This window comes from Triticum aestivum, chromosome 5A (assembly GCF_018294505.1).
Source record: "Triticum aestivum cultivar Chinese Spring chromosome 5A, IWGSC CS RefSeq v2.1, whole genome shotgun sequence".
Taxonomy (NCBI): Eukaryota; Viridiplantae; Streptophyta; class Magnoliopsida; order Poales; family Poaceae; genus Triticum; species Triticum aestivum.
This window is the reverse complement of record NC_057806.1, coordinates 561,686,327-561,697,587: the sequence shown is the minus strand read 5'-3', so window position 1 is coordinate 561,697,587 and position 11,261 is coordinate 561,686,327. Positions and strand designations below refer to the sequence as shown.

At 46.7% G+C, this 11,261-nt stretch overlaps 1 long non-coding RNA gene across 1 annotated transcript; it reads left to right on the top strand.

The window, feature by feature from the left end:
• The first annotated feature begins 4,414 nt into the window (after nucleotides 1-4,414).
• LOC123107692 (uncharacterized) lies at nucleotides 4,415-5,648 on the top strand. The gene is made up of 3 exons (XR_006451725.1): nucleotides 4,415-4,774; nucleotides 4,880-4,975; nucleotides 5,326-5,648. It is a non-coding gene; the product is annotated as an uncharacterized lncRNA (long non-coding RNA).
• The last annotated feature ends 5,613 nt before the right edge of the window (nucleotides 5,649-11,261 follow it).

Sequence of the window (11,261 nt, the reverse complement as noted above, 5' to 3'; positions counted from 1 at the left end):
ATGAGGAAGATCAAGATGAAGGGCATGATCATGAAGATGAAGATGCCGGAGCAGATGACGATGGACCATTGATGGGCTGGGTGCAGGACCCTCATATTCAAGAGCTGCTTCTTAAGCAGACAGGTAACACAAGAGCTGCCGCCCGAGAGAAAGCCAAGCTGGATCAACTGGAGATAGCCACAGTTACTCCATTGTATGAAGGATGCAGGCCCGAGGATACCTGCCTGAAAGTAACGCTCATGGCTCTGTAGATGAAGGTAAAAACAAAATAACTGACGCATGCTTCGACGAGAACATGTCATTCTGGCACGAACGTCTTCCCAAGGGGAACAAGTGCCCGACCAGTTTTGAGGAGGCAAAGAAAATCGTGTGTCCTCTAGATTTACCGCACATGAAATACCATGTGTGCATGAATGATTGCATCATTTATCGGGACGAGAACGCGGAGTCTACCATATGTCCGGTGTGCGGTGTCACTCGATACAAGAAGAGGAAGAAAGCTCCTCGAAAAGTGGTGTGGTACTTTCCGATCACTCCTCGTCTGCAGCGGTATTTCGTGGACCCTAAGGTAGAAAAGCTCCTGCGTTGGCACGCAGATAGGGAGGAGAAGAAGCGAGAAGATGATAGAAATGATCCAGAGATAAATAAAAAAGACAAGATGCTGAGTCACCCTAAGGATGTGAGCCAGTGGCAAGCGTTGAATTTCGAACACCCAGAATTTGGGGATGATCCAAGGAACATCGTGATGGGCGCGAGCACCGATGGAGTCAATCCGTTTGGCAGCCAGAGAAGCACACATAGCACCTGGCCTGTGTTTGTGTGGATGTACAACCTTCCCCCTGGTTGTGCATGAAGAGGAAGTACATTCACATGAGTATGCTAATTGAAGGGCCGAAACAACCAGGGAACAACATCAATCTGTATCTGGGGCTGCTAAAAGAGGAGCTAGACATGCTGTGGAAAACGCCAGCCAATATATGGGACACCGCAGAGAAACAATATTTCCCTATGAGAGCCGCACTGCTCACGACGGTGCATGACTATCTCGGTTACGGATATGTCGCGGGGCAGGTGGTCCACGGATTTTCTAGATGCCTCAGGTGCATGGATGACACAACGTATCGCCAGCTAGATAGAGATCCCGGGTCTTTGAAAACCGTGTTCATGGGACATCGAAGGTGGCTTCGCGATGATGACTCATGGAGAAAACACAAGGATCTGTTTCATGGTGAAACCGAACCCCGAAGAGGCCCGCGTACAAGTAGCGAAAAGGAAATAGACGAGCTGTTGAAAAATTGGAAAGATTGCCCACCGCCGGGAAAGAAGCGAAAGGAGCCAGAGCCGGGAAAGAACCGAAAGGCGCCAGAGCCACTGCTGAAGGTATGGAAAACGAGGTCTATTTTCTGGGACTTGCCATACTGGAAGATCCTCCGTGTGCCTCACAGCCTTGATGTCATGCATATCACGAAGAACGTGTGCAAGAGTCTGCTTGGTACCCTGCTCAACATGCCAGAGAGGACCAAAGATGGGCCGAAAGCAAGGGCAGACTTGAAATCAATGGGCATTAGGGAGGAGCTTCATGCTAATGATGATGATGATGATGATGATGATGATGATGATGATGAGGCGAAGGACACGGAAAGTCGTCGCAAAGGCAAAAAGGCCAAGAAGATCGGAAATGACTACCCTCCCGCGTGCTTCACTCTAAGTCAGGAGGAGATCGAGCAGTTTTTCACCTGCCTCGTAGGAGTAAAACTTCCTTACGGTTACACGGGGAAGATAAGCAGATACCTAGACTCAGCGAAGCAGAAGTTCAGGAGGATAAAGTCTCACGACTGTCACGTGCTGATGACGTAGATACTTCCAGTTGCAATCTGTGGGATCATGGACGTGCACGCCCGTGAAACGTTTTTTGGCCTATGCAACTTTTTCGACGTCATCTCTCGGAAGTCGGTTGGCGTGAGGCAACTCAGAAGGCTACAGGAAGAGATCGTGGTGATACTATGTGAGCTTGAGATGTACTTCCCGCCCGCATTCTTCGACGTTATGGTGCATCTGCTGGTCCATATCGTGGAGGATATCATCCAACTCGGGCCGACGTTCTGCATAGCATGATGCTGTTCGAAAGGATGAACGGTGTCATCAAAGGATACGTTCGCAACATGTCACGTCTAGAGGGAAGCATAGCCAGGGGCTTTCTGACCGAAGAGTGCATCTCCTACTGCATGAATTATCTAGGCATCGAGAACCCCGTTGGTCTGCCCGTCAACAGGCACCTCGGCAGGCTCGCTGGATGGGGTCACCGCAAGGGTCGCCGTGAAATGTATGTCGACTTCGAGGGTCGACTCGCCGACTTTGAAAGAGCAAACCTAATCGCGCTACAACACATAGACGTGGTCGATCCTTGGGTGGTAGAGCACAAAACCTTTATTTAGAAGATGTACAATGACCGAGGCCAACAGAGGACAGACGGAGATATAATCAAAGAGCACAACTCATGTTTCACACGTTGGTTCAAGGAGAAGCTTCTGTCATACCCTTTACATGAGGATTCTTCCGCGGAAGAAAAACTCATATTCGCCTTGTCACAGGGCGCCGAGCACACCTGATGACCTATGAGGCGTACGATATCAACGGCTACACATTCTACACCGAGGAAAAGGACATGAAGAGCGATGGTTATCAGAACTCCGGGGTACCGATGGAATCCTACACCGGTAACGACAAGGACAGATACTACATCTGGGGGCTGAGCTATGCTGGAGAGAAGGTCCCGATGTTTCGTGTCAGATGGGCCAAGAGCGTCCTAAAATAAGACCGGTATTTCACCACCATGGTTATACCCGAAGCCAAATCCAAGACCGCGGGCGCAAACGTCACCGCAAAAAATGAGCCATGGGTACTGGCTTCCCAAGTGAACTATTGCTTCTTCATTATCGACTCGTCAAAGCCCAGTCGTGTTGTCGTGAGGAGAGGCAAAAGGAAGATCATCGAAATGGATGGAGTCGCCAATGAGCAAGACTTCAACAAGTCCGGCGACCCGAAGATGGAACATGACGATGACGATAAAGTGCCATACACCACAAGAAGAAGCAGGACCACCCTACCTAAAGGATGTCCGTTCAACAAAAGAACTCCATTTGCGAAAAAGAAAGACAAGAAGATTGTAAAAACATAGCTAGCTAAGATCGATTGTATTTAAATTGTAGTCTTTATTTCTCGATCGTATTTCGACATATGGAAATGATATTTCTTCTGTTCTAGTCCTCATGAATATTTATTTATGTTTATTCTGGTATTGAATTTCTAACTCACAAAAAGTATTAATTGAATTTGTTAATATTTTTTGAACTCATGAATATTTTTAAATTTCATGGGCACTTTTTGAATTCTTGAATATTTTTTCAAATTTGATGATATTTTTTCATATTCATAAATGTTTTACCAATTCACAAATGAATGCAACTAAAAATCCCAAAAAAAAAGTTACTAATGGCGCACCAGGAGAAGGTGGGCCATTGCTATCAAGGTACTTATGGCGCACCCCTAGGAGGTGCGCCATTGGTATACCAATTTTTATTTAGGTTTATTCTCGTATTGAATTTCTAACTCACACAAAGTATTGAATTTGTTAATATTTTTTGAACTCATGAATATTTTTAAATTTCATGGGCACTTTTTGAATTCATGAACATTTTTCAAATTTGATGATATTTTTTCATATTCATAAATGTTTTACCAATTCATAAATGAATGCAACTAAAAATCCAAAAAAAAGTTACTAATGGCGCGCACCAGGAGAAGGTGCGCCATTGCTATCAAGGTACTTATGGCGCACCCCTAGGAGGTGCGCCATTGGTATACCAATTTTTATTTAGGTTTATTTTGGTATTGAATTTCTAACTCACAAAAAGTATTGAATTTGTTAATATTTTTTGAACTTATGAATATTTTTAAATTTTATGGTCACTTTTTGTATTCATGAATATTTTTTCATATTCATAAATGTTTTCTAAAAAATTATTAGATGCAACTAAAAATCCAAAAAAAATATTTTTAAATAAAAAATTTGATGATATTTTTTCATATTCATAAATATTTTCAAATAACAAATTTGATGATATTTTTCACATTCATAAATGTTTTCAAACTTGATCGTCATTATCTAAAAAATTACTAGATGCAACTAAAAATCAAAAAATATATTTTAAAATAACAAATTTGATGATATTTTTTCACATTCATAAATGTTTTCAAATTTGATCGTCATTTTAAAAAAAATTATTAGATGCAACTAAAAATCCAAAAAAATTAGTAATGACGCACGAGGAGAAAGTGTGCCATTGCTATTACTGTGTTTATGGCGCACCCCTAGATGGTTCGCCATTGCTAACATTCGCCCCTCTGTATGTCCTTCTCCCAATCTCACATCTCTCTCAGCCGTTCGTCCTTCTCCCAATCTCACATCTTTCTCAGCCGGAGCAGCGCCTGACCCACTGCGCTGCCGCCCCACCCACTGCGCCACCGCCCTCGCCCGTGGGACACGTCCGCTCCCAAACCGTGCCTCCGCCGCCTCCCTCTCCCCATCCTCCCCGTCCTCCCCCTCCGACCCACCCCGCTCTCACCGGAGACGGAGCAGGTCAGATCCATCCGCCCAATCGCTCGCTCGCGCGCCGGGACGACGACGACGACCTCGCCTCCGCGTGCATGTGCTCGCGAACGGCTGACCAGATCGAGCGCGCCAGCCTGATTGCTCCGTCGCGCCGTCGTCGGGGTATGCACTCTCTCGCCCAATCTTCTCCTCTCCTCTTCCCTTCCCTTCCCTTCCCTTCCCTTCCCTTCCCTTCCCTCCCCTCATGCCCTTGGTTTGCTTCCTCAGGCAGGTGCACGCACGCGTCCAGCGGCGAACCCTAGTTGTACCTCGGAGCGGAGACGGCGCCTTCCCGAACACCTCTGTCTGGCACAAGCCCCTCTGGTAAAACTGCATCTTTGCCACTTAGTGATGCTCTGTGTGCTTGTTTTCTCGATCCAAATGGGTTACCAAGTTGGAAGTTAACTGCAGACAGATGAGGAAGTTGAAGTATTCAGTGCTATCTTGTTTCAGTTTAAGTTTGCCACTTAGGAAGTTGAAGTAAACAATAAATTGATGGTAATGGATCAGCAAATAAAGTGGCTAGTCCTGTATGTATATGCTTGCCGTGAATAACCTGGGAAATTACTTTTGCTTGCTGCACAACCTTTGCCTGTTGCAAGTTGTAACTATGTGCACTGGTTATAAATTCAGAACCTATAACATCAATGTTTTGTCATGGTTAATTATTTCAGAAGATAAGATGTGCGGCAAGTGAGATAGTTGGTCAGGTGAAAGTCAGCATTCTTGGTGGAAGCCCTGTTGGTAAATAACTGCATAAGTTGCATAATATGCTGCTGATGATGAGAACGACGAAAAAAACTAAGTATGCTAGCTAAGAAGTTGATGGTAATGACGACAAAAAGGGTGTGGTGAATCTTTCTATATTGCTACTTACCCGGATATGTAAGTGGAGTAGTACTTAATTAGTGGCTAGGCAATGTAATGAACACGTATGGGTGAGCAGAAATAAGTACTCCGACTTCAGATTTCAATCTTCTGAAGTACTGGTTTTAAACTGGCAGCATACAACTATCATTTGTCCAAGCCAGCTGGTTAATTCCATCTTTCTAGTACTCCGACTTCAGATTTTGATCTTCTAGGACTCTAGAATTTAAGATATTAAGGTTAGTCTTATGTGATTTCCGAAAATTGAAATGGAGGCTCCATTGGTGCCTCCAGTTAGTAGATATATATAAGAATTTCCAGTATGGTTCAGTTTTGGAAACTCTGTTGGTTTGAAACTTATCAAATTCAACTCTGAAATATTGATTTGAAACTATGTGGTGCCAATATGATAGTCAGATAGTGAAGCATATCTAATAATGGTCAAATGTCCATGAGTTGCAAAATGTACTAGTGGTGCTACTGTGCATCGCAAAATAAAAAGTTGCCTCATCTCAATACAGTTTCCAGGCTGCTCTTCAGATGCAAGTTCTAACTTGCTGTTTATATATCATCGTGCTGCTGCTACTTGTGATTTTGTCAAGTGATGCTGCTGCTACTTGTGATCTTCTAAAATGACCCCTTTCTCCTGAAATGTTGATTAATTTCCATTTTGGTTGAGAAAGGGACACTCCTTGGTCAAGAAAATTAGCAAAGGTCATGCCTAATTTTCTTGACCTAGAAGGTGCCCGATTCTCAACGGAAACAAAAATTAATCAGCATGTACCTTGACATCAACCAACTTTCTGGACACATCCCTCGACAACTAGGTTATCTTGAGAACTTAGAGGAGTTTTGGCTTTGGAAAGAGGCCTTGGATTAGTTTAGTATTAAAACAAGGTGGATGCATGGCATGGCAATGCTAGCTAGATCAATTGCTTACTTACTAATTAATCAAATGATACGGTCGGGGTATCTTTAGGGGCACTCAGTGAGCTAGTATACTCCACATGACTGGCCAGTATTAAAACAAGTTAATTACACCACCATACGATCGACTAGTCGATTAATTAAGCTACTAATCCCAGTGTTACAAGCTAGAAAATTAGCTTGCAAAGATGAGGTCCTTGAGAACGTGGACTTGGACCTTAGCAACAACACACTAACAGGTTCCATCCCAAAACACCTAGGCAATATCACAAACATCTCTCAATTGTTCCTTGACAATAACAAACTTTTTGGCGACATTCCTCAAGAATTAGGTTATTTGGTCAACTTAGAGATCTTGTTCCTTGACAATAACCAACTTTTTGACCAAACTTGTTTCCTATTTAGAGCGAACATGGCCCACAATGATGAGGCCGACGGTTCGGGCAAGGCATTCTGGGAGCTGTCCTGGGAGATGGAGGAAGAACCTCACCGCTATGAGGACGCCGCGGAAGACACCGATCCCGACTACACAACCCCTAGTGGCGTCAGGGATGACACCACTGATGGTGCCGCCGAGGATGCCACCACTGATGATTGCAGCGCACGCACAGATGGCAGCCAACCGAAGAGGCAACGGAAGGACGGGCGCCCGAACGTGCTTGGCACCGTCAAGGAAGAATTTACTGAAGTGTCCTCCAGTGGGCATCCAATGGTGCCCAAAGAATTACTCAAGGGGTACGCGGGACAGCTCGGGTGCATTCTCCGGAGCACCGTCTCGATCAACACCGAAAACCTAAGGCATCGTGACCGAGGGAATTTGCGCAACCTCCTCTTCACGAAGTTGCACGAACGATACAAGTTCCCCGGTGACTTCGCAAACACATGCCTCTCAGGGAATAAAGTGAACAGTGCCGCACTCATGAAGATGAGCACGGCCCTGGCTACTTGGAGAGCTGCGGTGAAGAGAAAGATTGAAAAAGGTGATAGTTATGAGAAGATCAAGGAGACAAATCCTTCGATCAGCGAAGCTGGCTACCTGGAGTTCAAGATCAAGTGCGAGAGCAACGCAACCGCGGAATCAAGTCAGTGGGGGAAAGATATGCGGGACTTGAACATAGGGGTCCACAAACTCGGTCCCAGCGGTTACAGAGTGGAGGAACCTATATGGGACAAGGAGGACGCAGAGCGTGCCGAGCAAGGCCTACCGCCCCTCTTTGATAAATACCGTGACAAGCAGACCAGGAACTATGTCAGGGCCCAGTACAAGATTGACCCGGTAACAAAGGAGCTTACCACGGATCCGAAGACCAAGGCGCTTGAGCTTTTTCTGTTAAGGAATACACCCCCGCGTAATTAGCTCCATATGGTTGCATTCTAATTAATGAAGCCAAATTTCTAAATGGTTCACGTTCCTTCCACAGGAAACTGAAAGCAGTAGGGCGGGGTCGTCTCAGAGCTCCCCTTGGGACACCACTTTAAATAGGCGTTGAACGTAATGAAACATAGGGATAAGCTCAGTAAGCCAACGTCAGCTGGTCGTGTGGCCGGCAAAGGCTTGTCCATGAAATGGTCGGAATACTATACCGTTGGGCGAAAGGAGAGAAAGACTAGCTCGGAAAGCCAGGAGCGCGAGGTTCAAGAACTCCAGGCACAAGTGGTGCGGATTCCGGAGATAGTCGAAGAGCAAGTGCGAGACCAACTGGGAGCGACGATCATCGCCATTATGCCTACCTTGCTTGAGGGGCTGCAGGCGTGGATTGCGGGTGGCCAACAGGGGCCTCCCCCGATTCCCAGCTTCACGGGCAGCAACTCGCACAACGCGCCGGCGGTGCCATTGGTGTCTCCGGAGGAGGCGGCATTGGTGTCTCCGGCGTCGGCGCCGGCATTGGAGCTTAATGCACCCGGGTGTGGGAAGAATACGCCGGCCGACACCTCGGTGGCAAGCGGCCCCTCCGTCACTTGCACGCCCGCCGTTGGCGGTGCCTTGGCATTAGCCGAGCTCGACGCCATCACGGTAACTAAACCTCTCAGCCGATGACTTCATCTCCTTGCCTTTGACTGGGCATCCCTGAAGCCCTACATGTTTTCGCAGGGCGCCGCCGACGTTCCATGCACTCTCTTGCACTTCGTGGACGGCGAGTTGATCGATGTCACCAAGGCCAGAATCGTTCAACCGGGCAACCGCCTGTTCCACGGTAATCCGATGTCACCCACCGTGTATAGGGTTCAACTAGTTCGGGTGATGCGGGACTCCAACGACTTGTTACCTTCGTATCGACCCCCTGGGGCCGACAAAGATGATGTGATGACCCTTAGCACCTGCATAAGCTGGTCCATGCTTTGGCCGAAGAGCCAGATTCGTTGGGGGTGGGGGACACCACCCCACAGACAACACCGCCAGTCCTGCCGACGCCAAGCCATGGCAAGACCGCCGCAACGCTACCACCGTTAGCTGATCCGGACATGCATATGGCACAGGATCTGGATGAAGACGATGGTACATTTACCAGGGTCGATAAGTACTTCAACGAACATGGGTACGGTGACGAATTTTTGGGGCCTCCTTCTCAAGAACCCTACCCTGCAAAAGACTATCGCGATCTAGCTGGTACCGCGGAGAAACCCAATTGCAACAGGCGTCGTCTGGCGTTCAGTTCTCAGGAGACGCCTCCAGCTGTCGCCTTCACCGAGCCTCAGATAGCCGAGGTGCGAAATATTATCAGCCCCAACACACTCAAGAAGGTGGTCTCTGAGCAGAACTCGGTCCCATTACAGCAGAAGAAGCAGAAGGGATGGAAAAGAAAGAATAACAAGGGGTGCGAGCCAGCCGGCAACGAGTACGATCCGTGCTCAGGACGGGCCACCTTCACCTAAGGATATCTCGAGGAGGGTGCATGTGGCGGGTAGGCCGATGCTACCGACTAATCTGCTCAATGCTGCAACCGGTGCTATGCGGAGTCTGCATGACAGCGTTCTTTCTTTGGAGAAGCGGCGTCTCTCCGAGAATGATGTGGCATACCTGGTTTTCATGGCCAAGGTGCCAGAGGGCAGGGGCTTTGTCGATAGCACCATCGGGGGTATGATGTCCTGCGGTTTGATGACATCTTCGCTATGTTTAACCTTCATCCGCTGCACTACACCTTCATTCGGCTATTTTCGCTCAGTGTGGAGATGCGGATCATTAGAGACAACACCCCGAACATCGTGATAGTCAACCCATTCTACATGCGTGCCAAGATCTTGGGCAGTGCTGGGGACCAGCAAGTCGCGAGTTCATACCTCGAAGGCGTCATTTTGGCAAACCCGAATAAGGATAACTTCCTCATGCCTTACTTTCCCAAGTAAGTCATCCCCTCACCGCCCCGTAACATATGATTTCTTAGATTTTGATCATTCTTTTTTTCTAACATTTTGTGTTTTGTGCAGTGACACACGTTGCACACTCATCCTCTTAAGCCCGAACTATTCCATGGCCACGTATTTCGACTCGGACCGTCAGTCAAATGAAGACTACACAAATATCAAGAAAGTTCTTGATGATGTTCTCCCCGGCTATGCCAAATTTGGAGGCACCTTCAGGAGGCCAATTTTTAGGTACGGCAAGCACGTGTTCACCCACGTAACGACATTCCCCTGCGTCAAGCAACCGCCTGGCGGTCAGAAGGATACCTACTACGCCCTCCATCACATGTGGGCGATCGTACGGGACCATAATCACCTTCTGCTACCAAATAGTCTCAAAGATTGGGCCGCACGCTTGTCGGCAATCCAGGACGCGGACCTCAGACAAGAATTCTTTTGCATCCAGTCGGAGTTTGCGAAAATCATCTATCAAGATGTACTTCGTACGTCGGGGCAGTTCTACCTCAAATATCAACCGTCCAACAGTGAAATAGAAACAACGCTACAAATGCAGGCTGACAACGATCGCGATTTCATGACCATCACGAAAGACGGCGGCTTCATCCACGCTTCGGTCCCTGAGTTGAGTCGAAAGTAGTGATGCTATGTAGTTCTGAAATATCGATTAGCTCATGTTGTAATTAAACTTTAATGAACTTGTATGTCTCTTTGGTTTGGACAGTCGTTCAACTTATATGTAATCAATGCTATTTATTAGTAGGACCATGAATCGTGCTATTAATGTGTTGCTTTTCTCTTTCGATCCTTTTGTTGCATACTTATATATTGCTTATGTATTGTCTGTGAATTGCTACTAACATTTTGTTTGTCTAGTGCATAGAGATGCCGTCGTATGTCGTGTACAAGGGTAAGGTTTCCAGAGTCTATGACGACTGGGAGGAGTGTCGGAGACAGGTTCACCGTTTCAGCGGTAACAGTTACAAAGGGTACACCACTAGGGCGGAGGCGAAAGTTAGATACGCGCGCTATCTAGCGGGAGAGAGCAGGGAGCGGGGGAGGAACCGAATGAAGACCAGTTTCATCGCAATGATGCTCATCGTGACCGCATCTCTCTTCTATGTGATGGTAGTTTAGATGATCGATATCGACTTTATAATGTGACGACAAACTCGCTACTCGCGGTCTCGAGACTTGTAATGTTCTAACTTTGTTCGGTATTTTGAATTCGGAGACTAATATGATGACTTGTATTCGGAGACTAATCTTCTATTGTATTCGATAAATCTGTTGTTTATATGTTGTGTTGTTTATATTGTGTGCTGTAATGTATTTTGTAACCTATGCAAATATCAGAAAAGTAAAAAAATCCTAATATTCATAGTAGTGGTGCACCTTGTTCAGCATTAGTGGCGCACCAGGGCTAAATACCAGTGGCGCATTATGGGGCATAGTA